Here is a 25,695-nt window from a genome sequence, read left to right on the forward strand (position 1 = left end):
TCGGAGGACTTCACGGACTTGTAGACGATGAGATGGAAGGTCTTGGGAGAAGATGAGGATATCATCCAAGTAAACAACGAGGTACTTATACAGGACATCACGAAAGATTTCGTTCACAAAGTGTTGGAATACTGCTGGAGCATTACTCAACCCAAACGGCATTACCAGGTATTCGTAATGGCCATCTCGAGTGTTAAAAGCTGTCTTCCACTCGTCACCACTCCGGATTCTGATGAGATTGTAGGCACCGCGGAGATCTAACTTGGTGAAGATGCGGGCTCCTTTAACTCTGTCAAATAATTCGGTAATGAGTGGTAATGGATAACTATTTTTAATGGTAATGTCATTGAGACCCCGGTAGTCAATGCATGGACGCAGTCCTCCATCCTTCTTTTTAACAAAGAAGAAACCTGCACCAGCGGGTGATGATGAAGGGCGGATGAATCCCTTTTGTAGATTCTCCCTGATATATTCACTCATCGCCTCGGTTTCAGGAACAGACAACGGGTAGGTGCGCCCCCTAGGTGGCTTCTTGCCAGGAAGGAGATCGATGGGACAATCCCATTCCCTATGGGGCGGTAGGACATCAGCGGCCTTCTCACTGAAGACATCTGAGAAATCTTGATAAACTGCTGGGAGACTTGACTGTGTCTTAACTTCGGTAGACTTTATGGGACACACTTGGGCTAAACAGGACTGATGGCAATGTGAACCCCATGAGGTAAGCTGCAACGTTGACCAGTCAAACTGTGGATTATGTAGCTGGAGCCAGGGCATGCCCAAGACGATCTCCTGGGTGGCTTGAGGGATGACTAAGAACTTAATCAGTTCAGAGTGTAGGAATCCAACTCCCAGAACCACTGGGGCAGTTTGATGAGAAATATTCCCCTTGGAGATTCGACTACCATCCACAGCGGTAATATAAACTGGACAGGAAAGTTCACATATAGGTAAGCAAAATTTATTTACCGCAGCTTGGGTGATGAAGTTACCTGCAGCTCCACAGTCCACTAATGCTGATGCGGACTGGAGCCCAACTGAAGTCTCTAACGTCACAGGAAGGATAAGGTCTTGATTAGAAGGAGCTTGACTAAAAGATCCCAACTTGACTCCTCCTTTACAAGTCAGGATCTGGCGTTTCCCGAACGCACTGTGCAGGAGTTAATCTGATGGCCCGCAGCCGCACAGTACAGACAGAGTCTCTCACGCATTCTTCTTGCCCGCTCTTCAGGAGTTAGGCGGGACCTATTTACCTGCATAGGCTCGTCAGAAGAAGGAGACTGGAACTGTACTGAAGGTATCATCCTTGATCTGCGTGGCTCACTCCGAGCGCGCTCATCATCGCGTTCGCGGATGCGAGAGTCCAACTTAATGCACAAGGAAATCAATTCAGACAATTGTACAGGAAGGTCGCGGGTCGCCAGTTCATCTTTGATCCGGTCAGAAAGTCCATGCCAGAAAGCTGCTACCAGGGCCTGATTATTCCACTGAATCTCTGCGGCCAACGTCTGGAACTGAATGACATATTGTCCCATGCTACGGGTACCCTGACGAAGTTGAATCAGGTCAGCGGAAGCTGATGTTGCACGACCAGGCTCGTCAAAGATCCGTCTGAAGGTTGACACGAAGTCTGCGTAGCTGTCAATCAGAGGGTCAGCACGTTCCCACAGAGGAGACACCCAGCTCAGAGCAGATCCAGAAAGTAAGGAGATGATGTAGGCAACCTTGGACCTTGGCGTGGGGAAATTATGTGGCAACAACTCAAACTGGATTTCACATTGGTTGAGAAACCCGCGACATAACTTTGGACTGCCATCATACTTGCTGGGCACGGGCAGGTGCAGACGTGACACCGGAGCCGATGCAGCCGGCATAGAGGAACTCACAGCACTGGCAGGTGCTGGAGTAACAGGAACAGTAGGAGTGAGTACACCAGGCAGGGATTGCTGTAGTGTATCTATCCGGGAGGACATCCCTTGCAGGAATTGAAACATCTGCTGCTGCGCAGCCTCTTGACCATCCAGACGGGAGACCAGATTTTGCAAGGCCTCTGACCCCACACTCCGTCCACCATCCGAGTCCATCGATCCTGGACTTACTGTCAGATTGTGTTTTGGCTGTGTCCCCGGAGGGGGCGCTAGTGGGTCAGTGGAGGTACCTGGGAGAAAACGAGGAGGCTGGATAACGTTCCTGCGCATGAGCGCAATGATATTTATTAGCAGATGATATAAACAGAATGGCAGCAGAAATAATAATAACAAATGGAAATGTCAATCACACAGCGTAATAGCTGAAAGTCTATGGCAACAGGATGACAGATGACTGGAGAAATAATAACCGGTAATATGATAAACAGAAGAACAGGTGCTTGTAGAGATGATTCTGGTTTGGAAACCAGTGCAGGTTTTAAACATGAAACTTGGCAGTGAGATGTTGAATGGCAAACCTGGTAGCAGAGGCAGGAGTCTGACTATCCACAGTGCAGGTGGTGAAGCACTGACAGCAGCAAGCTGTATCACAGGTGGAGGAATGGAACACACCTGGAGTCAGTCTCAACTGCAAGGCTGAAGCACACAAGGTGGTGATGAGTGTAAAGCCTGTTTGAAGATTGCAGGTATTGCTGGGCCTTGAAGTTCCACGGTGCTGTGCAGAGTAACCAGGAGTACAAGTCTTTAAGCAGAGAGCCAGGAACACGGAAGGAACAGGAACAGATCCTTTCACATGGGTCGCAGGAGTGACACAAAGTCCAGGATGCCTGCAGACTGATCCTGCAGTCTCTTATGTACCCCTTGGTGCACAGGCATTGGATGAGTGAGGGAAAGTGGGTGCGGCCAAGCACCGGATTGGCCGCTGTATGCTGGTTGTTGTGAACTGTCATGGCGGCGCCCATGCCGCGGCCTAGCGGGAACGCGGCGTGCTACACGCCTGCTGTCTCAGGAGCGCTCCCAGGCCCGTGATGGCGTCCAGAGGCAGGGACACGGACGACAGGTGACCGCAGGGAGCCAGGTCGGAGTCCGCAACGGCGGACGGATGTCAGCTTGGTGAGTCGATTCCTGACACTAAGGAAGAAGCTCATGCATTGGGCCCATGCTTCCCGTTTTGCCGGACATACAGGTATCCAAAAAACCCTGGAGTTTATCTCTAGGTCCTATTGGTGGCCAACTCTGAAAAAGGACGTCTTGGAGTTTATTGCATCTTGCCCAAAGTGTGCTCAACATAAGGTATCCCGCCAGTCGCCTGCGGGACAACTGGTTCCACTATCTGTTCCCCGTCGACCTTGGACCCATTTGTCGATGGATTTTATTACAGATTTACCCATGTGCAACAAGTTCAATACCATCTGGGTGGTAGTTGACCGGTTTACCAAGATGGCACATTTCATTCCTCTCCCCGGTCTTCCGTCAGCTTCCAAGTTGGCTCAAGTATTCATACAAGAGATCTTCCGACTCCACGGTCTTCCTGAAGAAATTATCTCAGATCGAGGAGTTCAATTCACAGCCAAATTCTGGTTTATGTCAAGTCCTTCAAGTCAAGCTAAAGTTTTCCACGGCTTACCATCCTCAGACCAATGGTCAAACCGAGAGGGTGAATCAGGACTTGGAGGCCTTCCTCCGCATCTATGTGTCCTCCTCTCAAGATGACTGGGTTCAATTACTTCCCTGGGCCGAGTTCTGTCATAACAACCAGTATCATTCTTCATCTGCTTCAACACCATTCTTCACTAACTTTGGATTCCACCCTAAAGTCCCTGAGTTCCAACCGCTTCCAGCAACTTCTGTTCCCGCAGTGGATATCACCTTGCATCAGTTTGCCAATATCTGGAAGAGCGTACGATCAGCTCTGCTCAAGGCATCGTTCAGGTACAAGAAGTTTGCGGATAAGAAGCGTCGAGCAGTTCCTGCTCTCAAGGTGGGTGATCGGGTATGGTTATCCACGAAGAATTTGAGGTTAAGAGTTCCCAGTATGAAGTTTGCACCTCGCTATATCGGTCCTTTCAAGATTGAACAAGTCATCAATCCTGTTGCTTACAGACTTCAGTTGCCTCCCTTCTTAAAAATACCCAGGACATTCCATGTTTCCCTGTTGAAACCGCTGATCTTGAATCGGTTTCATTCCTCACTTCCTCCAACTCCGAAAGTCCAAACTCAACGAGGCATTGAGTATGAAGTAGCCAAGATCCTGGACTCACGTCACCGTTACGGTCAACTACAATATCTTATTGACTGGAAGGGTTATGGCCCTGAGGAACGTTCATGGACCAATGCTTCTGATGTCCATGCTCCTGCCTTGGTCCGGAGATTCCATTCCAAGTTTCCTCAAAAGCCAAAGAAGTGTCCTGGGGCCACTCCTAAAGGGGGGGGTGCTGTCACGATCCGGGTATCTGGACGCCATTTCTTACCCATCAGATGCCTCCTAAGGCTGGCTCAGCGCTCCAGGACCGGATCCCATCTGTTATCCTGATGTTTACATTCCTGTATCCTCTCCTGTCACTCTGAGACGCGGTCACAGTAAACGCCATATTACACCTGGCATGGCGTCTCCCGCGGCCTCCGCCGCCGTCCCTGAGCTTCTGCATGCAGAGTGTCTGAGTGGCGATTACGTCAACCGCGGCCTTCGCTGTGTCGCGTGGTTGGATGTGCACCTGTCAGCTTGGCGCCTCCTGTCTCCGGTGGCCGGCGCCGCCATTACTGTTTTCATTACCACATGGATTACAAACCAAACTTCCCTCCAAGTGTCTGCATGGGCGCAGCCATCTTGGATTTTGTCAGCTGATCATTTCCACCAATCTGTTCTCAGTATTGATAATCTGCATAATTGCCTAGCCAATCCCTTCCTTGCTGCAGGTATAAATACACTGTGCCTGAGCAAGGAAGGCGTCAGTGCTTTGGTTGTCAAACCTAGTTCCTGTTTGTCTCTCTCCTGTGATTGTCTTCCTGGTTCCAGCTCCTGTCTCAAGACTTCCACCATAGAGACCCGCACCAGCATTCCACCTGCGGTGTAGCCTGACTCTCCGATCCATTGTGGATTCATCTGTTTCCAGCTACAACATTACCTGCTTCCAGCTCAGCTTCCAGCAGAGTACAGCTTCTCTTAAAGGGCCGGTGTCCTTTCTACAGTTTACCACTCTCCACCTGTATTATTATTTCTCCGCTCTCAAACTCTACATTTCATTCATATTGCATCGCTCTCAAGCTTCATTTATTATTTAACTGGTTCCAGCCAGTATCCACTCCGTGCCAACATCTGTCTGGTTCCAACCAGAACCCACAGCAGCTATTTTATTTACAGCAGTCCAGCTTTCCCTGGAACACCAGCTGGTACGATCCTGGGCTTTCTTCATTGCTACAGTCAGGCCTGGTAAGGACTTTCCAACTCGCAGATAATAAGAACTGTCTCATACTACCAGAGCTCTGTGGCCCCTGCCACCCTGTAGTACCCAGGAACTGTATTATTTCTCTGCTGATTTTATGTTTCTTTTACTGCTACTGTGATGCATGGAGTTTGTCATAAATAAACATCATTGACTTTTATTCAAGTTGTCGTGGTCACGCCTTCGGGCGGTTCTTCTTCATGTTACTTACATGTCCAGGGGTCTGATACAACCTCCCAGGTTCCGGTACATCTCAGCCCCTACAACTGAGGCTGCCTCCCGTCAGCTCAGGCCCTCAGTTGTGACAGTCTTGTGTAAATACGGTCGTATTTTAGATGTTTTTTAGATGCATGTAACATAATTTAGAGATAGATTGAATGTGTGGCACAAATGACAGTTCTGAGTCAAGGATGACACCTAGGGGTTTATTTACTAAGGTCCCGATTTTGTCCAAGGTTTTTTTTCTCTCTAAGTGTCAACTCGGGAATTTACTAAACACAAATCTCGGGCAGTGTAGGGGCTATTCGTATTGTTTTTCCCAGCAGAGTTCACAAATACGAATGAATAGACCATCGGTCAAACACAGCTGTTTAGGTATACAACACGGTAATTTACCAAACTTTCGTATTTGTAATGTCGTCCATGTAAGGGCAATTGCGGTCGTGAAAATATGTGAATCATTAAAAAATGCTGGAACAAATAGACCTGCTTTTGACTGGCGTGTTTACATGTGTTTCTACTTCTACATTAATCACACCTGAATTTTAGAGCCTTTACAGTGGGGATCGAAAGTTTGGGCACCCCAGGCAAAAATTCATTTTAATGTGCAAAAAGAAGCCAAGGAAAGATGGAAAAATCTCCAAAAGGCATCAAATTACAGATTAGACATTCTTATAACATGTCAAAAAAAGTTTGATTTTATTTCCATCATTTACACTTTCAAAAGAACAGAAAACAAAAAATGGCGTCTGCAAAAGTTTGGGCACCCTGCAGAGTTAATTCCTTGTACTGCCCCCTTTGGCAAGTATCACAGCTTGTAAATGCTTTTTGTAGCCAGCCAAGAGTCTTTCAATTCTTGTTTGCGGTATCTTCGCCCATTCTTCCTTACAAAAGTCTTCCAGTTCTTTGAGATTCCTGGGCTGTCTGTGACGCACTGCCCTTTTAAGGTCTATCCATAGATTTTCAATTATGTTGAGGTCAGGAGATTGTGAAGGCCATGGCAAAACCTTCAGTTTACGCCTCTTGATGTAATCCACCGTGGATTTTGAGGTGTGTTTAGGATCATTATCCATTTGTAGAATCCAGCCTCTCTTTAACTTCAGCTTTTTCACAGATGGCATCAAGTTAGCGTCCAAAATTTGCTGGAATCTTATTGAATCCATTTTTCCTTCTACTCGTGAAATGTTCCCTGTGCCACTGGCTGCAATACAACCGCAAAGCATGATTGATCCACCCCCATGCTTAACAGTTGGACAGAGGTTCTTTTCATTAAATTCTGTGCCCTTCCTTCTCCAAACATACCTTTGCTCATTCCGGCCAAAAAGTTCTATTTTAACCTCATCGGTCCACAGAACTTTATTCCAAAATGTATCAGGCTTGTCTATATGTTCATTTGCAAACTTCAAACGCTGATTTTTGTGGTGAGGACGTAGAAGAGGTTTTCTTCTGATGACTCTTCCAGGAAGACCATATTTGTACAAGTATCTCTTTATAGTGGAATAGTGTACCACAACTCCAGTGTCTGCCAGATCTTCCTGGAGGGATCGTGCAGTCAAACGTGGACTTTGACTTGCTTTTCTCACAATCCTGCGAGCTGTTCTGTCTGATATTTTTCTTGGTCTTCCAGATCTTGCTTTAACTTCCACTGTTCCTGATGACTGCCATTTCTTAATTACATTCCGAACAGAGGATATGGGCATCTGATAACGCTTTGCTATCTTCTTATAGCCTTCTCCTGCTTTGTGAGCGTCAACTATTCTCAGTTAAAGTGTTCTGCACAACTGCTTAGAGGAATCCATGGTGCTGATTGTTGGAGCAAGGTCAGATGAGTCTGGGCTTTTAAAACCTTTGAGATTGACATCACCTGGTCTTTCCAGACGATGATTGAGAACAATCCATGACACTGCCAGGTCTTAGCTGTCTAAAGGGGGCAGTACAAGGTATTAACTCTGCAGGGTGCCCAAACTTTTGCAGATGCCATTTTTTGTTTTCTGTTCTTTTGATAGTGTAAATGATGGAAATAAAATCAAACTTTTTTTGACATGTTATAAGAATGTCTAATCTGTAATTTGATGCCTTTTGGAGATTTTTCCATCTTTCCTTGGCTTCTTTTTGCACATTAAAATGAATTTTTGCCTGGGGTGCCCAAACTTTCGATCCCCACTGTAAAAGGGGCCTAAGCACATTATTCACATCCCTCACTTTGAAATGGCTGCTGGGCTATGTAGCAGTGAAGTATTGTGTGCTGTGAGATTCCTGAGACTGCTTCATCAGTCTGGAAGAAACCAGGGCCATGAAACTGAATATGGTCAGCAGGTTGGACAGGTGCCACAGAGGCTGCGCAGGTCTCGTTTTTTTAGGGGGCATTTAAACTTAAACGCATTGGCCAATGACCAGATCATACAGATGTTCCGGCTAAATAGAAACAAAATTTTCCATCTGTATGACCTTGTCAAACTGGACCTAGACCCAGAGACAGCACACTCTCACTCTGTCTCAGGCTTGAACTAACTCCTGGCTGTGTTGCACTTTCTGGCTACTGGCAGCTTTTAAGGCTGTGTGTGGCGATGTCATTGGAATCTCACAGCCCACCTTTTCAAAATACTTAAATCAGGTGTTGTATACCATACATACTCATCTATGCCAAAGTAGTTTATGCGGAATGTTACATTACACAGTGTTCTTGTTAGTTGTACTCATCTCACTCACCTCATTTGTTCAAATGTACACACAGGTGTTGGATGCTTTGCAACCCCACATAGATGCCTCTATCTACTTCCCTACCTAGGCGTCTCAGTGGCATGCAGTCAGGGTAGCTTTCTATGGCCTTGCTGGCATGCCCAATGTGCTAGGTGCCATTGATTGCACACACGTTCAACTGAGACCACCTAGGGGCAGGCAGTATATTTATACTAATCATCATCTGGACCACTTTACTAATGTCCAGGTGGTTTGTGATGCAAAGCTTAAAATAATGAGTGTTGTTGCTGGTTACCCTGGAGGCTGCCATGACTCCTTCATCCTCAGTCAGTCATCCCTCTTTGATAAATTTTAGGCCAGCCAAAAATGCCCGATGGATGGCTGCTGAGTATATTACTAGATATGTGTTAAAAAAATGTTTTTTTAAATGTTCACTATGTCACCAATGTGTTGCTGAATACCTACTTTAAACTCTATACTATATATGTATTTCAGGTGATGGGGATATGGCTGTTTCTCTTGGCTTCTGACTCCATTGTCCCATCCTGATTCCCCTGCTGAACACAATTACAATCATGCACATAAGGTCACTCGGAATGGGATAAAAAGATGTTTTGGGGTACTGAAATCTAGGTTTCGGTGTCTTGTTAAGTCTGGTGGCCTTTTGTTGTATAGTTTTCCTTGTTTAAGGCCGCATGATTGTGTGACCAAACCACAGAGTACCAATACAAGGCATTAACTTAGACATTACTTGTTTTATGAATGATGAAACTGCGTAATTATTTTAGAAAAATACATAATGTTTACAATTAACATCTTCATAATGTGGATACATGGCATTGTAATTGTGTTTAAACATGGCGTACTCACACGTCAAACAAAATGCAAACTATAAAATAGCATTAAAGGATCATTTTACAGAATGACTCATGACATTGTCATAATAAAAATACATGACAACCTAACTATGACCCTCATTCCGAATGGATCGCTTGCTGATGTTTTTCGCAGCACAGCGATCAGGTTACTACTGCGCATGCGTATGCACCGCAATGCGCACGCTCATCGTACGGGTACAAACAGCATCGTTGCTGTGCAATACTTCTAGCGACAAATCCAATCGCACAACCGATCGCAAGGAGATTGACAGGAAGAAGGCGTTTATGGGTGTCAACTGACCGTTTTCTGGGAGTGATAGGGAAAACGCAGGCGTGTCCAGGCGTTTGCATGGGCGGGCGGGACCGGACAGGCTGAAGTGATCGCAAGGGCTGAGTAAGTTCAGACCTACTCAAAAACTGCAAAAAAAAAAATTCGTCCTGCTCGGCTGCACATGCGATCGCATACTTGCAAAGCGAAAATACACTTCCCTGTTGGCGGCGACTATCTGATCACTGCTCTGCAAAAAATAGCTAGCGAGCGATCAACCCGGAATGAGGGCCAATGTGTTTGGTTCTGCTATGAATTAAAACACATAATGCTCAGGTATTACTGATTAGGTTTGTTGAGTTCAACAATATGCATACTGAGCAAGGCATACTGATTGATTGATTGATTGATTGATTGATTTATTGATATTATTACTGCAAAGAATATGGATACTGAGCAAGGCATACAGATTAATTGATTGATTGATTGATTGATTGATTGATTGATTGATATTATTACTGCAAAGAATATGGATACTGAGCAAGGCATACAGATTGATTGATTGATATTATTACTGCAAAGAATATGGATACGGAGCAAGGCATACTGATTGATTGATTGATTGATTGACTGATTGATATTATTACTGCAAAGAATATGGATACTGAGCAAGGAATACATATTTATTGATTGATTGATTGATATTATTACTGCAAAGGATATGGATACTGAGCAGGGCATACTGATGATTGATTGATTGATTGATTTATATTATTACTGCAAAAAATATGGATACTGAGCAAGGCATACAGATTGATTGATTGATTGATTGATAATATTACTGCAAAGAATATGGATAATGAGCAAGGCATACTGATTGATTGATTGATTGATTGATTGATTGATAGATATTATTACTGCAAAGAATATGGATACTGAGCAAGGCATAAAGATTGATTGATTGATTGATTGATATTATTACTGCAGAGAATATGGATACTGAGCAAGGCATATTGATTGATTGATTGATTGATTGATTGATATTATTACTGCAAATAATATGGATACTGAGCAAGGCATACTGATTGATTGATTGATTGATTGATTGATTGATATTATTACTGCAAAGAATATGGATACTGAGCAAGGCATGCAGATTGATTGATTGATTGATTGATTGATATTATTACTGCAAATAATATGGATACTGAGAAGGCATACTGATTGATTGATTGATTGATTGATATTATTACTGAAAAAATATGGATACTGAGCAAGGCATACAGATTGATATTATTACTGCAAAAAATATGGATACTGAGCAAAGCATACTGATTGATATTATTACTGCAAAGAATATGGATACTGAGCAAGGCATACAGATTGATTGATTGATTGATTGATTGATTGATATTATTACTGCAAATAATATGGATACTGAGCAGGGCATACTGATTGATTTGATTGATTGATTGATTGATTGATATTATTACTGCAAAGAATATGGATACTGAGCAAGGCATACAGATTGATTGATTGATTGATATTATTACTGCAAAGAATATGGATACTGAGCAAGGCATACTGATTGATTGATTGATTGATTGATTGATTGATATTATTACTGCAAAGAATATGGATACTGAGCAAGGCATACAGATTGATTGATTTATTGATTTATTGATTGAGATTCTGACTGCAAAGAATATGGTTACTGGACAAGGCATACTGATTGTGATTCTTACTGCAAAGAATATGGTTACTGACCAAGGAATACTGATTGTGGATTCTGAGTGCTAAATATATTGTTACTGACCAAGGAATACTGATTGTTGATTCTGAGTGCTAAATATATTGTTACTGACCAAGGAATACTGATTGTTGATTCTGAGTGCTAAATATATTGTTCCTGACCAAGGAATACCCATTGTTGATTCTGAGTGCTAAATATATTGTTACTGACCAAGGAATACTGATTGTTGATTCTGAGTGCTAAATATATTGTTACTAACCAAGGAATACTGATTGTTGATTATTACTGACAATAATCTGGATACTGGCCAAGGCATACTGATTTTTGTTTATGACTGCAAAGATTATGGTTACTGACCAAGGACTAATTTTTCCTTATGTTATTGCTAAGAAGTGTATTAATGGTCATGTAAGACTGACAGTGATTCTGGCTAACAAAACAGCACATAATGGGTGTGCTTAATAATGACAAATGAACTATTTCAGTGTCCTTCATACAATAAAACTGACACAGTTTTCTCCTCCTAAACAGAATGAACACCAACACATGATGGCTATTTTTTGGGGGGCACTTTCGATGCTGATGTGCCTTTCCCAGTGATGTTAGTCCGTGTCCGTCTGGATCGCCTTGGTGGGGAGGTAACTGGGGAAATGATAGGAGTGGTGGTTCCTGAGCTGGTGCTTGCTTGTATTGCTTGTTGGGAAGTGAGGTTTTGGCTCAGGTAGCATTGAGTTTTCTGGTAGCTGCAGTGTGACTTTCCATAATTCGGCTGATGCTTTCTATTAGCATTTGGTTGTTTTCTAAAATGTTGAGGTAGTTTTGGTGCTATCTGTGTTGTTCATCCATTATTCTCTGGAATGTGGTCATCATATGTGTGTTGTTGGCACGCATTAATTCCTTTGTGTTTGTGATTCTAGTGGCTTGCACATTTAGCCGACTACTATTCCGACTAATTTGGGGAAGATGATGTGGCAGACTAGCTAGAAATTGCATTTGCCTATGCAGACAATGCAGGTTATTGGCCTGCTGGGTTGACCAAGTACTCCAAAAATCCTGATCCTGTGTTGTCATTTGTGGTGATGGAGGACTGATTTGTGGTGTAGGTGTTGTTTGTGTAGGAAGCGTACTCACAGGTGGTGTTGTTGGTATTGTTGGCTCGATTGGCTGGAGCTATAGTACAAAGGTTTCCTTCATTTGTGTGTCATGCTGGGTGTCCGGGGGAATGTTGTCGTCATCTGTATGTGATGTAACGGGATAACATTTTAGTTACTGTAGACATATATTGGGTTAATATTTTGTTACTAATTTTTGTTGCCAACACATGATAAAGATGAGTCCAAATGGTGTTGTTGACGTTAACATCAATACTCCACTTACATTAAAGCCAGGCCTCTCTACTATATTATATGTTGGTTTTTTTAATTTAATATTATTCACAATCTGGATCACAAATACATAACATACTATGCAAACACTGTTTACAGCTTGTTTCTACGTGTGTAAAATTTGGCTTGTAAGCTCTAAATTTATGAAAGGTATGCAAGATCTCCACACTACATCTAAAGACATCAACACACACCATTGTTTAAGGATGTTAACCTTGTGAAGCTTGCACTTCTGCTTTTGGTGCAGCATCTTCATCTTAATATGCTACTCTATGGCTGAAGTATACACACATATTTAGTGTTGAGGTGTAAACCCCTAACATTTGTTAGGCATTTTGTTGTTGGGGTTCAGCTGTCTGTAGGTTATTGTGTGGTCTTCAACCACGCTAATTATGTGTAAAGTGGCCTGCATAAGTATATGTCCTAATGTTAGGTTTTTTCTACTCACTAGGCAGCTGAGGGGATTGTGGTTCCCGTGTTGGCGGACTCTCCAAAAGTTGTAATGGTGGCCTTGAGGACACATTTGATATACATCGTTGAGGTGGTGACTCGTGCTGTCTAGTGTGGACATCCGGACTGTGTCTTTTGTGGGCCATGTGTTTTTGCGTGGACGATTCCTGTGGATGCCTCCTTCTGTGAATGTGCCGTTGTGTGGATGTTCCTATACAATAAAAAACATTAATGTTTTGCCAAAACATTTGCACTCATAATATGTCCATAAATTGTTACTTTACCTGCGTCACCATTATCATAATTTTGGGCTTGAGTGGCGGGAGGGCGGCCGGTTGCTGTTTTTTGGACACTGTGAAGATATGACAATCAAGTTTGTTTTTATAATACTGTGTTAATAAAATTTAAACCACATTATCTTTTCTTTGTTTCTTAAGTCAATAAACATATTTTTACAATCCAACTCAGCACCATTTGTTGAAGTGTATATTGGGGGTAATTCCAAGTTGAGCGCAGCAGGAATTTTGTTAGCAGTTGGGCAAAACCATGTGCACTGCAGGGAATGCAGATATAATATGTGCAGAGAGAGTTAGATTTGGGTGGGTTATTTTGTTCCTGTGCAGGGTAAATACTGGCTGCTTTATTTTTACACTGCAAATTAGATTGCAGATTGAACACACCCCACCCAAATCTAACTCTCTCTGCACATGTTAAATCTGCCTCCCCTGCAGTGCACATGGTTTTGCCCAACTGCTAACAAAATTCCTGCTGCGATCAACTTGGAATTACCCCCATTTTCTGTAAATAGGCCAGGAAACAAACCCACAACAACAACAAAAAAACATAATTGGGCCATGTGCTTAGTTCACATTGCCACCCAGCCAAATGTTTAAGCATGTAATACGATCCAACAAAAAAAACATACATTAACACACAACACTACAAATGACAATTATGATTTCAATTGATGTGTTCAAGTCCACAAACACTATTACACCATCCCAAAACAATTAAATAGCCAAACACCAAACATTTTGGACGAAATGTAGCACCAAATGCCAAACACATTGTCCTCAAACCAAAAATCACCAAAAAAAACTTTGGACAAATGGCAAACAAAGTGACCATCACCACCAAATATTGCAAAACAACATAAAAACACCAAAAACAATAAAACACAGTTAGATTTGTAGTAATGCTAGACATACATTTCACATTAGCAAACACATTTACAATGCAAAGAGTAAGTGCCTGTGCCTCATGCCAACAAAAAAACAGTTAGAAAAACTAGGCCTTCAACATAAACAAGCTACTGCAGTAATGCTATTTTGAATTTCAACACACACCTTAAATATGCACACTCCAATCTGTGTTGATCCAAAACTACTAACCAGACATGCATAAAGAAACTTACACAAACCAAAACAGTAAATACAAGATGATAGTTTTTACAGTTACAAACGCACTTAAAAACGCAAATAAAACTTTTGGAAAACAACTCATCATTCTGCCTGGGCCGATCCGAATCCCAGACATAAGTCGCACTGACCACTTCAGGAGGAATTAGGCTCCTCAGGTGCTCCTCGTACTCCAGATTTTTCGCAATAAAGGGATGTCCCCCACCTGTCTATCGAGTAGACTTCGCCTCCTTGGCCATTTTCGCCTTCACACGCCGCTTCATATCATAGAAGTGTTTGCGGCACGTGTCCTCGGTCTGCTTGACCACACCCTTCCTGTTGACTGCCGCAACCACTTTGCCCCACAAAACACTCTTCTTGCGTGATGTGACCTTTGCGGACTTGCGGCCAAACAGTTGCCGATGATATCTCATCAGCTCACGCACCAAAGCCACATTCTCTGCATAACTAAACTTCACATTGCGGCTAGTCTTAGTAGTGGTGCGTGGCTGAGGAGCTGCATCACCATCACTTTCACTAGAGGCTGCAGCAGCAACTTCACCCACCTCCTCCACCTCCTCCCTCTCACTCACCCCTCCCCCTTACTCACCTCTTCCACCTCACTAACCTCCTCCACCTCACTTACCTCTGACATAGTAAAGACAAACAACAATTAACACTGAGAAAAAAATACAAATAACACACTCCTCCACTACCACCACACACACACACACACACACACACACACACACACACACACACACACACACACACACACACACACACTGACAATAGACTTTAAACAAAACAAGGACCAAAAATTAGACAAACTCCAAACAAACTACACAACAATAATGACAACACTACTTTCAAACACAATACAGCACTCAGAAATCACAAAACCACACCAAAACCACTAACCAACTTGCCAACACCACAGACCACATCCTCTCACCTCTCCACTAACTAAACCTATGAGGTTCGGACGGTTTGGGGTGTATTTATACGATGCCGCACAGACACTCCTACATCTGAAACACAACCAATCACATTCGAGTGCCAAAAACAAAAGTACAAGTGGAAATGTGGCTGCAAAAAAAAACACTTCAGCGAATGCAAACTACGAATCCGGTAAAATAAAACACATCTTCAGCCGAAAAACAATAATTTGGCTGAAAAATGTTGGAAAAAAATACGAATAACATCGAAAAATACGAAAAACTAAAACTCGACAGCTTAGTAAATTACCGAAAATGGATTCAAAAAGTTTCAAAAATATACGACCGAAAAAAATCGAGATCAAACTCCCACCAATTTGGCTGTAACACAAATCCTAGTAAATAAACCCCTAGACAGTGAGCTTGTGAAGTGTATTTTTTCTTTTTTTCAACATTGCATTCTGATTTCAAATGCTGATAATTTTCACAATATCCCACTTTTTACAGGAACTGAAGTTGGAGCTCGAAACACACTAATACGTGAAGTGCTTGAACAAATAGAGGTCCAGACAAGGGCACTGCTGGCCAATATTGTTTTTTTTTTTTCAATTTGTTAAAAAAAAAATTCTACCGAAATTGTTGTTAGGGTTTTTTATTTATAGATAATCATGTATAGTTTTCTCTCTATCTTATCTATGTAATCTATCCTCTGTTTTTTATATATGTATCTATTTCTCTATTTTCTCTATTTTATTTATGTATCTTCCCATACAAAATATTCAATGTATTAAGCAAATGCGACATCAAAAATACTATGTTGATATGTTTGGTGCCTTAATTGCTTAATGACATTGAACAATTAGGTCGTCAAACTGTAAAATTTGCAGTGTTTGATCACTTAAGTATTTAATGAAAAGGAGAGTTATGGTAGACTTACCATTGTTAACTCTCTTTCTGCGAGGTTCATTGGGTTACACAGGGAAACATTGGGTTGTAGAGTGTATCTTGATCCAGATGCACCAACAGGCTAAAGCTTTAGGCTGTCCCAGGATGCACTGGGGCCTCCCCTATAACCCTGCCTCTAGGCACTGTGAGCTCAGTTTCGTTAACCAGTCCAATTCAGCAGCAGGTAAGAGAGAAGGTAGATGTTAGTCACATAGAACCACATTCTCACGACAGGAGAAGGGACCAGCAGCTAATGCCATACAAACCCATAGAAGCTATGTGTGTCAGGGTGTGCGCCCTTTGGAACCCAATGTACCTCGCAGAAAGAGAGCTAACAATGGTAAGTCTACCATAACTCTCCTTTTCTGCAACAGGTTACATTGGTTTCCACATCGGGGATGTCCTAAAGCAGTTCCTCAAGGGAGGGGACACGCCTTAGCAGGTATGAGATCCCGACGTCCAAAGTAAGCATCCTGGAAGGCGGAAGTATCAAAGGCATAGAACCTAATAAACGTGTTCACAGAGAACCACGTAGCCACCTTGCACAATTGTTCTGCGGATGCGCCACGATGGGCCGCCCAAGAAGGTCCAACAGACTGAGTAGAATGGGCATTAATAGCAGCAGGAGCTGTGAGACCAGCCTGCGCATAAGCTTGTGCAATCCCCTTTCTAATCCATCTGACCAAGGTTTGCTTTTTCGCAGGCCAGCCACGTTTGTGAAAACCACACCAAATAAAAAGGGAATCTAACCTCCTCATAGAGGCAGTCCTCTCGACATATATATACGGAGAGCCCGTAACACATCCAAGGACCGCTCTTTGGAGGACAAATCAGAAGAGATAAAGGCCAGAACCACAATCTCATGGTTAAGGTGAATAAATGACACCACCTTAGGTAAATATAAGAACTACCTGGTCACAATTAAATATTAGAAAGGGTGGACGACAGGAAAATGCGCCAAAGTCCAACACCCTTCTTGCAATAGCCAGTGAAAACAAGACCTTGGACGTGAGCCATTTAAAGTCCACCGTCTCAAGAGGTTCAAATGGAGACTCTTGCAGGGCATTCAGGACAACAGTCAGATCCCATGAAGCCACAGGAGGGACATAGGGAGGCTGAATCCGTAAGACACCCTGAGTGAATGTATGAATGTCAGGTATAGATGCAATTTTTCTCTGAAACCATACCAAGGCAAATCTGTGAACCTTGAGGGAGGCCAGACAAAGGCCTAAGTCCAGGCCTCTTTGCAGAAAAGCCAGATTTCTGGAAGTTCTGAATCTGTATGCATCATAATTTTTATCAGCACTTCAGGTAAAGTAAGAATTTCAGACCCTGTAATAAATCCGAGCAGATGCCGGTTTGTGGGCTTTTAACATAGTTTGGATGACCACTTCAGAGAATCCTTTGGCTCTCAGGAGTGATGCCTCAAGAGCCACGCAGTCAAAGCCAGCCTGGCCAGGTCCAGATAAAGGCAAGGGCCCTGTACGAGGAGGTCTGGGCACTGAGGAAGTAGAAGAGGATGCTCTGTCGATAGACCCTGCAGGTCTGAGAACCAATGCCATCTGGGCCACGATGGAGCGACTACAAATAGAAATCCTCCTTCTTGTTTGAACTTCCGCAGAGCCTAGAACTGTGGAGGTTGCCAATAGCAAGCCGCAGATATTACTGATGCGACATGGCAATAGGTATATGCAGGTACGCATCCTGAGGGTAATTCTGAGTTGATCGCAGCAGCAATTTTGTTAGCAGTTGGGCAAAACCATGTGCACTGCAGGGGGGGGGCAGATATAATATTTGCAGAGAGAGTTAGATTTGGGTGGGTTATTTTGTTTCTGTGCAGGGTAAATAATACTGGCTGCTTTATTTTTACACTGCCATTTAGATTTCAGTTTGAACACACCCCACCCAAATCTAACTCTCTCTGCTCATGTTATATCTGTCCTCCCTGCAGTGCACATGGTTTTGCCCAACTGCTAACAAAATTGCTGCTGCGATCAACTCAGAATTAGGCCCCCTGTGTATACCATTTAGTCTCCGGGTTCCATGGCCAGTATAATTGAGTGCAGTGTTTCCATACAGGACTTGGACACTCACACAAACTTGTTCAGTGATTTGAGTGTAGGCCGGAAAGACCCATTAAGTTTCAGAACTAGAAACAGGGTTGAGTAGAAACTTCTGCCTATCTTGGCCAGAGGAACAGGCACTACCACTCCTGTATTCAGGAGAGAACTCACAACCTTTTGCAAAGCTTGCACCTTTAACGGATCTGAAGGGGTAACCGTGGTGCAAAACTGCTGAGGGGAACATCTCTTGAAGGAGACTGCATACCCATGAGAGACAGCTTCTCGCACCCATGCGTCTGAAGTAGTCATTAACCAGACCTGGGTGAACTGCAGAAGTCGGCCTCCCACCCTGGGGTCCCCCAGGGGGAGGCACGTCCCATCATGCAGAAGGCTTGTCTTGTTTAGAAGCAGGCTGACGGGGCACCCAGGACTGCTTTTCCTTGGGCTTAGTGGTTTTGGGAGCACGAGATTGTCTCGTGTATGCTTGACCTTTTGCTTTCCCTTGAGGCCGAAAGAAAAAAAAAGTGGTACCTTTAGCATTCTGTGCAGCCGCCAATTCAGACACAATTTTATTTTGGCCTTCCCCAAACAAAATGTCCCCCTTAAAGAGGAGTACCTTCAAAGTATTTTTAGAGTCTAGGTCCACCTTCCATGACCTCAACCACAGAATAAGGCAAGCCAGAACAGACGTAGTCGAAGCCTTGACTGTCAACACACCCACCTCAGAGGATGCCTCCTGAATGTATTAATAATGCCTGAACCCATACTTCAACTCCTTTTGCAGCCCAAGAGGCCGCAATAGTGGGTCTATGTACAGCACCTGTAAGGGAGTAAATAGATTTCAGGCATCCCTCCACACGCTTATCTGTCTCTTCCTTCAGTGAAGTGAGAGTGGTGACAGGCAGAGTGGACGACACCACTAGGCGGGTGACATGATAATCCACCGGCAGTGAATTTTCCCACTTGTTACATATCTCTGCAGGGAGAGGATAGCGAGCAAAGACCCGTTTAGACAGAGGTGATTTCTTTCCTGGACTAGACAGGGCTCCTGCCTGATGTCTACCAAATGATAAGAATGGGGTATTAGATTTTTAACCACCTTCTGTAGTTTAAACATATCAGTTTTCTTAGCCACAGTTAGGGCAGGATCTTGCCCTTGTGGCGCCCCGGGCAAAAATGGGGGCGTGGCTTCATATGGGGGCATGGTCAGTTACGCCCCCATTTGTGCCCCCTGTAGCGCAGCTGAAAAAAAAATAAAAAATAAATAAAAGTATACTTACAATCCCCGCTCCTGATTCCAGACCTCCTCCTCCACCGGCGCCGCTCTTCTCCTGGACTCGGATGGTTGTGTCTGTCCTCGGATCTATGGGAGAGACGTCATTACGTCTCTCCCATAGCACAGCATAGACACTAGAGGTCAATTATGACCCCTAGTGTCTCTGCCACTATGCTGTGCGGTGCGCGATGACGTCATCGCGCACCGCACAGCAAAGGTCCTCTCCATGAAGGGAAACTAGACGCTTCGTCTAGTTTCCCTTCATGGAGAGGACCTTTGCTGTGCGGTGCGCGATGACGTCATCGCGCACCGCACAGCACAGTCCTCTCCATGAAGGGAAACTAGACGCTTAGCGTCTGGTTCCCTTCAAAGCGGGGGACCAGCGGCGGGCACAGCGGGGGGCACTGCAGAGGGCACAGTGGCGGATCTTGCCATGGTGCGGCGCCCTCCGGAAGGCGGCGCCCCGGGCAAAAGTACTGCTTGCCCGTGGCAAGATCCGGTACTGGCCACAGTAGTGGTATCCTCATCATCAATGATTTGTAGGCTTTGCTTAATAGCAACCACAAGGGCAGGGACATCAATCTGCAATGGAGAATCCTTGTCAGAAACACCTGATTCAGTGTCTGACAGGACAGTATGCTCCACCTCCTCTTCAAATGAAATATGAGAGATTCATGGATTGTGAGGAGAAAGCAGCCCACTTAGATGACCCAGAGACTCTAGAGTGACCTGGAGTAGATTTTTGTCTGACCAAGAAATTATTTAATTGCCACAACTGGTTAAACAAATTTTCCGCCCAAGGCGGATTAATCATGGGGACAATTTATGGCTGTAATGGCACAGGTAGTCCCATAGGGGGTGTAAGGCTTTCCACCAGAGTACCCAGTAGGTTTGTGAACGCAGCCCAGAGTAGCTACTGATTGGTTACAGGAGCTGCGGACTGACTGGGAGATGTATGATACATAGTACACAGACCATCATACACAGCTTTCCCATCTGGTAAATCTTTGGTGCATGCTCTGCATGATGCAGGAGCATCCACAGACTTACTGCCCTTCTTGTAAGACATTGCACACAAATGCAACAACACAGCAAATTAGTACGATAAAGCCAGACAGACTAAAATACCTGCAAATTAATCCGTTAGTATGTGACTGTAGACACAGTACACAAAAAAAACACTTTTTGTATACACACAGGTGCTCGAGGGGGCCGATAAAAAATGACACTCCTACGTGCGTCTGTGTTTCAACAATACTCCAGGCGCAACAGTTATTCCATGTATAGTTTATAACTTCATCAACAAGTATCTCAATTTTTCAATCCTTATGTGCTATACTGATCGCCTACTATTCAAACAAGCTGCTCCCACTTTATAGCCTAAGGTTACATACAAACATAGATTGTTCATTCAAATGCATATTTAACACTTTATAGGCTTTAGAAACACTGCAATATCTTATATTCGACCATATTGCTCCAGAGTGATCTCAAAGTTCGTATATATCAAGGCAGTCCATATCCAGGTATTATATGCCTCTTATTTTGCTCCAGTGGCCAATGATGTTTATGTCCAGCTATTTATTGAGTAATATAATGATTTTCCATAAATGTAGAGATGTGAACTTTGCTATAACCAGAGATACTAGTACTTGATCAAAGTGTAATTAAATACAAGGTGCAGTTTCTGGACCAATAATACCTGGTGTGTGCACTCACCAGGAGCCAGCTGAGACAGACCGCCGCTCTACTTCACTTCTCTAGTGCCAGTGTGTAGTGTGGTCCAAAGAACAATGACCGGATAGGTCAATGTGATGTTTTTCTCCTCACCTCTCCACTGACGGGATCGTGAAGCCTCTTGCAGAATGGAGCGGCCGGCGGCTGCAGCAGCACAACACAGAATGTCTTTCCGCCAGAGCAAACCCCGGACAGGTAGTCTCCCCTCTCTCCAACCAAGGCGGACCTGATGATGGACGTCAGTGACGGCTGTGGTGATCTACCTGACAACTGTTATTCACTCGTGGCCAAGCAGAATGGGTAAAGCCAATGGCAGCAAAAACTCGGGAGCCAGCAGATGTATCAAAGCACAGTGCCTGATCCTTAACGCGTTTCTCCGTTATGGCATAAGAACGGTTTTATCAGAAGGTCACGCAACCTGTGCTCTATTGCCCTGGTGGTCTAGTAGGGTCCCTGCTCGGTGTCAGTGTCCACGCCAGTGCCGCGACCAGTCTCCCTAGGTCGTGGAAGGAACTCGATTTAATGGCGGGTCCCACCTGGGGGGAAAAGCTTACCTCCGCACCGTAGCAGCCACACGAGAGCGACTGCGACCGTGTGCTTAAAGCCGGAGCATCTCCACCGCGAGTACCCGGGAACAGGCTGCAGGAGTATGCGACACCGCTTGGGAGGTGATGGAGCTGCAACGCTGAAGTGTCACCATGACATACAGCGCTGACAGCCCAGTTTTGAAGAAATTTTCTGTCAGAAAAAGCTTTTTCAGAGCTGCCCAGTGCAGCCCACCTGTTAAGTGACCTGCTGCTGCAGACACCAACTGAAAACTGAGCTCACAGTGACTGGAGGCGGGATTATAGAGGAGGCTCCAATGCATCCTTGGACAGCCTAAAGATTTAGCCTGTTGGTGCCTCTGGATCAAGATCCACTCTACACCCCGATGTTTCCCTGTGGACACCTATGTAATCTGCTGCAGAAATGTCGATTTCTTCAGTAGAAGGTAAAAAAAAAAAAAAAAAGATGGCCTTTTTGCAAGTGTCCACTAGCTTGCGATCACTGCACACACGTGAGAACCAATACACATCGCATGGTTGCTGTGCGCTGTAGTATAGTTAGTTACCACCTCTTTTGTGTAGTATAGCATTTTTGTGCAAATGTGCAATGTGTATTTGTGTATGTTCGCATGTGTGTGAAGTGATCACAAAGAATCGCACATAAGCATGCAAATGCATACTGTTGCGATCAGGTCTGAATTAGGCCCTATATATACATTGTATAGTGTTTATAGTTTAATAAATGTATACAGCATACTATCATTCATTCCTCTGCAGCTGGTTGACATGTTAGGTGAGAGGTGTTTCTCTAACATTGCAGATACACAGTGATTGACTTGTGTTTGGCTGAAATGCAAAAAATAGTTGAGGAGCAGTCAGGCCCACCATGAAGAGTGTCTAGCCCTAAGATGGGTGTGGCCATGATGTGGTGGGGATTTGGGCCAGGTATGCTGTGTGAGTAGCAGTGATGTGCAGTCAGGGGAGGCAGAGCCTCCCCTGTCATACTCCAGTATACCAATATAAAATTATAGATGATCAATCAATTTAGTAATTCATCTCTGGTGTATGAAAGGGAGGACTTAGTCTAAACAAGAAAGTAGAAAGGTTTTCCCCAAGCACACCAAAAAGTATCAGCAATAAGACTTTAACACTGCATGATTATAGAAAATACAGAGATCTTAGTTGCATATACTGTATTGCTGTGCACGACTAGTGTACTTTTAAAAGCCATAAACTGTGTGGCAGGTGCACATTAAATCTAGCAGGCAGATGATGTGTGCAACAGCAGTGAAGTAGTCAGGTTTTAAGACTCTGTGATAGTGTAAGACCTGCTTGAAGGTGGGGTACCTTGGCGATCGGTTTGCAGGCTTCCGTGCATTGACCAATCCACTAACTAAACCCCCATCAGTTATTTATTGAATTGTTGAGGATAAGTGAGCTTACTTTGGTGAGTGCTGGGTTTCCTGTTTGTATGCATTAGAGTGATGTGGTCATGGGCTACATGCACCCCACCTTGTGGGTGGCAAGTGCAGCTGTGTACCCCGCTTCTGGGGTGGCAAGTGCTGTGTTACGTGCACCCCACCCTATGAGTGGTTAGTGCATTGCTGTACCCTGCTTCTGGGGTGGCAAGTGCTGTGGTTTTCTATTTGTGTGTGTATATATATATATATATATATATATATATATATAATACAAAAATATGGACTGACCCACTGTGCTTTTCTTTGGCTTTAGTTTTTCAAAAACTGTTTGTTTTTTTTTAATATTAATGCAAACTATTTTAAACTATTTTTGAGCAGCTCCTCTTGATAATAGCCCACAAGTACAGGTTCTCATGAAACACTATTGCTTAGATGGTTACCAAAAGGGCGCTATATCTAAAACTATTTCAGTAGTTATCCTGTAAATCAGGATTTATTGTTAATAAAAAAATGTAATTGGGTTCATTACAAACCATGGATAAAAAATATTCCAAAAAATCAAATTACTAGAATAAGACGAAATTGCTCTGAGGACTCTGCATTTCTCTCTCAAGTTAAAGTTCTCTTGGAACAGTTTGGCGAAAGAGGCTATCCACCTCATCTCCTAGAGGATTCTCAGGTGTTTGCCAATTCACTTCTGAAGGTCAGCCCTGATTTGTCAGATAACTCTCAGAATTTCAATTATGAAACAAGAAAATCTGAGAGTAAATTGAGTAGTTTTTCGACAGGAGACTCTGTTAAATTCATCTCTAAATTTAATAACAAATCAAGTGCTATAAAAAAGATAATACAAGACAATTATGAGATAGTTAAACAAGATCTAATCCTGAACAAAAATCTATTGGATAAACCATTGATCATCTTTAGAAGAAACACTAATTTAAAAGAGTTGCTGGCTCCTAGTTATCTGAGACCAATAGATACGGACATAAATCCCACTTGGTTATCTAAGAAACCGCTAGGCAGTTTTCGATGTAATAAAAAAGTGTGTCTAACATGTAAATATATGAATAATAAAGTATCATGTGTAGCCTCCAAAACTAATGGTACCACATTTCAGATTAAACAATTTATTAACTGTGACTCAGAATATTATGTGTATTTATTACAATGTTCATGTTCCCTCCAGTATGTGGGGAGAACTATTAGATCGATCAAATCGAGATTCAGAGAACATAGGCTTAATATCATTAAAAAACTCCAGACTCATAGTGTGTCCCGTCATTTATCTAGAGTACACAATGGTGATCCATCATCCCTCTCTATTCTTGGGTTAGAACAGTTTGTTAGTACAAAAAGAGGGGGGGACAGGTTCCGGAAACTCTGCTTGGGGGAATCCTCGTGGATTTTCAAATTGGATACTCTTTATCCAAATGGCTTTAACGAAGCCTTAGATTATTCTTGCCTGGATTAAATCTACATAAAAGTTTGCTGTTAGTTCTAAATAATATAGATATCAGTGTATGTTTATTAATAATAAATAAAAAACAGATTAAACCATATGTATCTATACATAATAAATAAAATAGACCAGCCTGTCTGTCCTGAGAAACTTATTCTAGTTTAAGTAATATAGAATGTCTTTAGAATATTAAAGCTAGATAATCCTTAGATAGATGCTGGTTATCTGTTCTTGTGTTTTATTTTACACATAATTTATTTATTTATTTTCTTTGTTATTATATATTTTTTGCATTTTTATTTAATATTATCTATACCTTATTTACATTTTTTTATATACTATATTCTGGAAAATAACTTATAGGGAATTAGATAGTATATGTATTTTATTTATATTGTTTTAAGTCCAGTATTAATTAATATATATATATTGTTCATATAAAAAACATATAAAAAAAATTTTTGTTTGTATATGTTCTTATGTATCCATGCATATTCTTCGAATATTTATGGATGCATACCTATATGTATGTTTTCTATTGACTATACTAATTCACGTTTGCTTCATTAGATTAGATCTAATTGTTGCCGCTGTTTTATTTTATGTAGCAATTGTATGATTATATAACAAGCAGTTAAATACAAGCTGTGGATTAATGTCAGAGATCTAAAGTATCTAGATACTAAGTGAGGAAAATACCCAGGAGGGTTTCTATATATTAAGTCCAAATTGATCTCAATTAAACTATTCTGTCTACATTTTATTATATCACATAAGATTGACTCAGTGTATATGGTTTGAGCATTAAAAGACTGTTTGATTTACATATTATTTAACTTATAATATTCTCAGTATGTTTATTTTTGATTTTAAATGGCTAGAATACT

At 42.8% G+C, this 25,695-nt stretch overlaps 1 long non-coding RNA gene across 1 annotated transcript in view; it reads left to right on the top strand.

Annotated features, from left to right (window-relative positions):
* The window catches only part of LOC134935572 (uncharacterized), a 130,781-nt gene extending 117,512 nt beyond the window's left edge, over nt 1-13,269 (top strand). Inside the window, exon 4 of the long non-coding RNA XR_010180260.1 lies at nt 13,026-13,269. This is a non-coding gene — a long non-coding RNA (uncharacterized LOC134935572). The remainder of the gene's footprint in view (nt 1-13,025) is intronic.
* The last annotated feature ends 12,426 nt before the right edge of the window (nt 13,270-25,695 follow it).

This window comes from Pseudophryne corroboree, chromosome 6, assembly GCF_028390025.1.
Source record: "Pseudophryne corroboree isolate aPseCor3 chromosome 6, aPseCor3.hap2, whole genome shotgun sequence".
Taxonomy (NCBI): Eukaryota; Metazoa; Chordata; class Amphibia; order Anura; family Myobatrachidae; genus Pseudophryne; species Pseudophryne corroboree.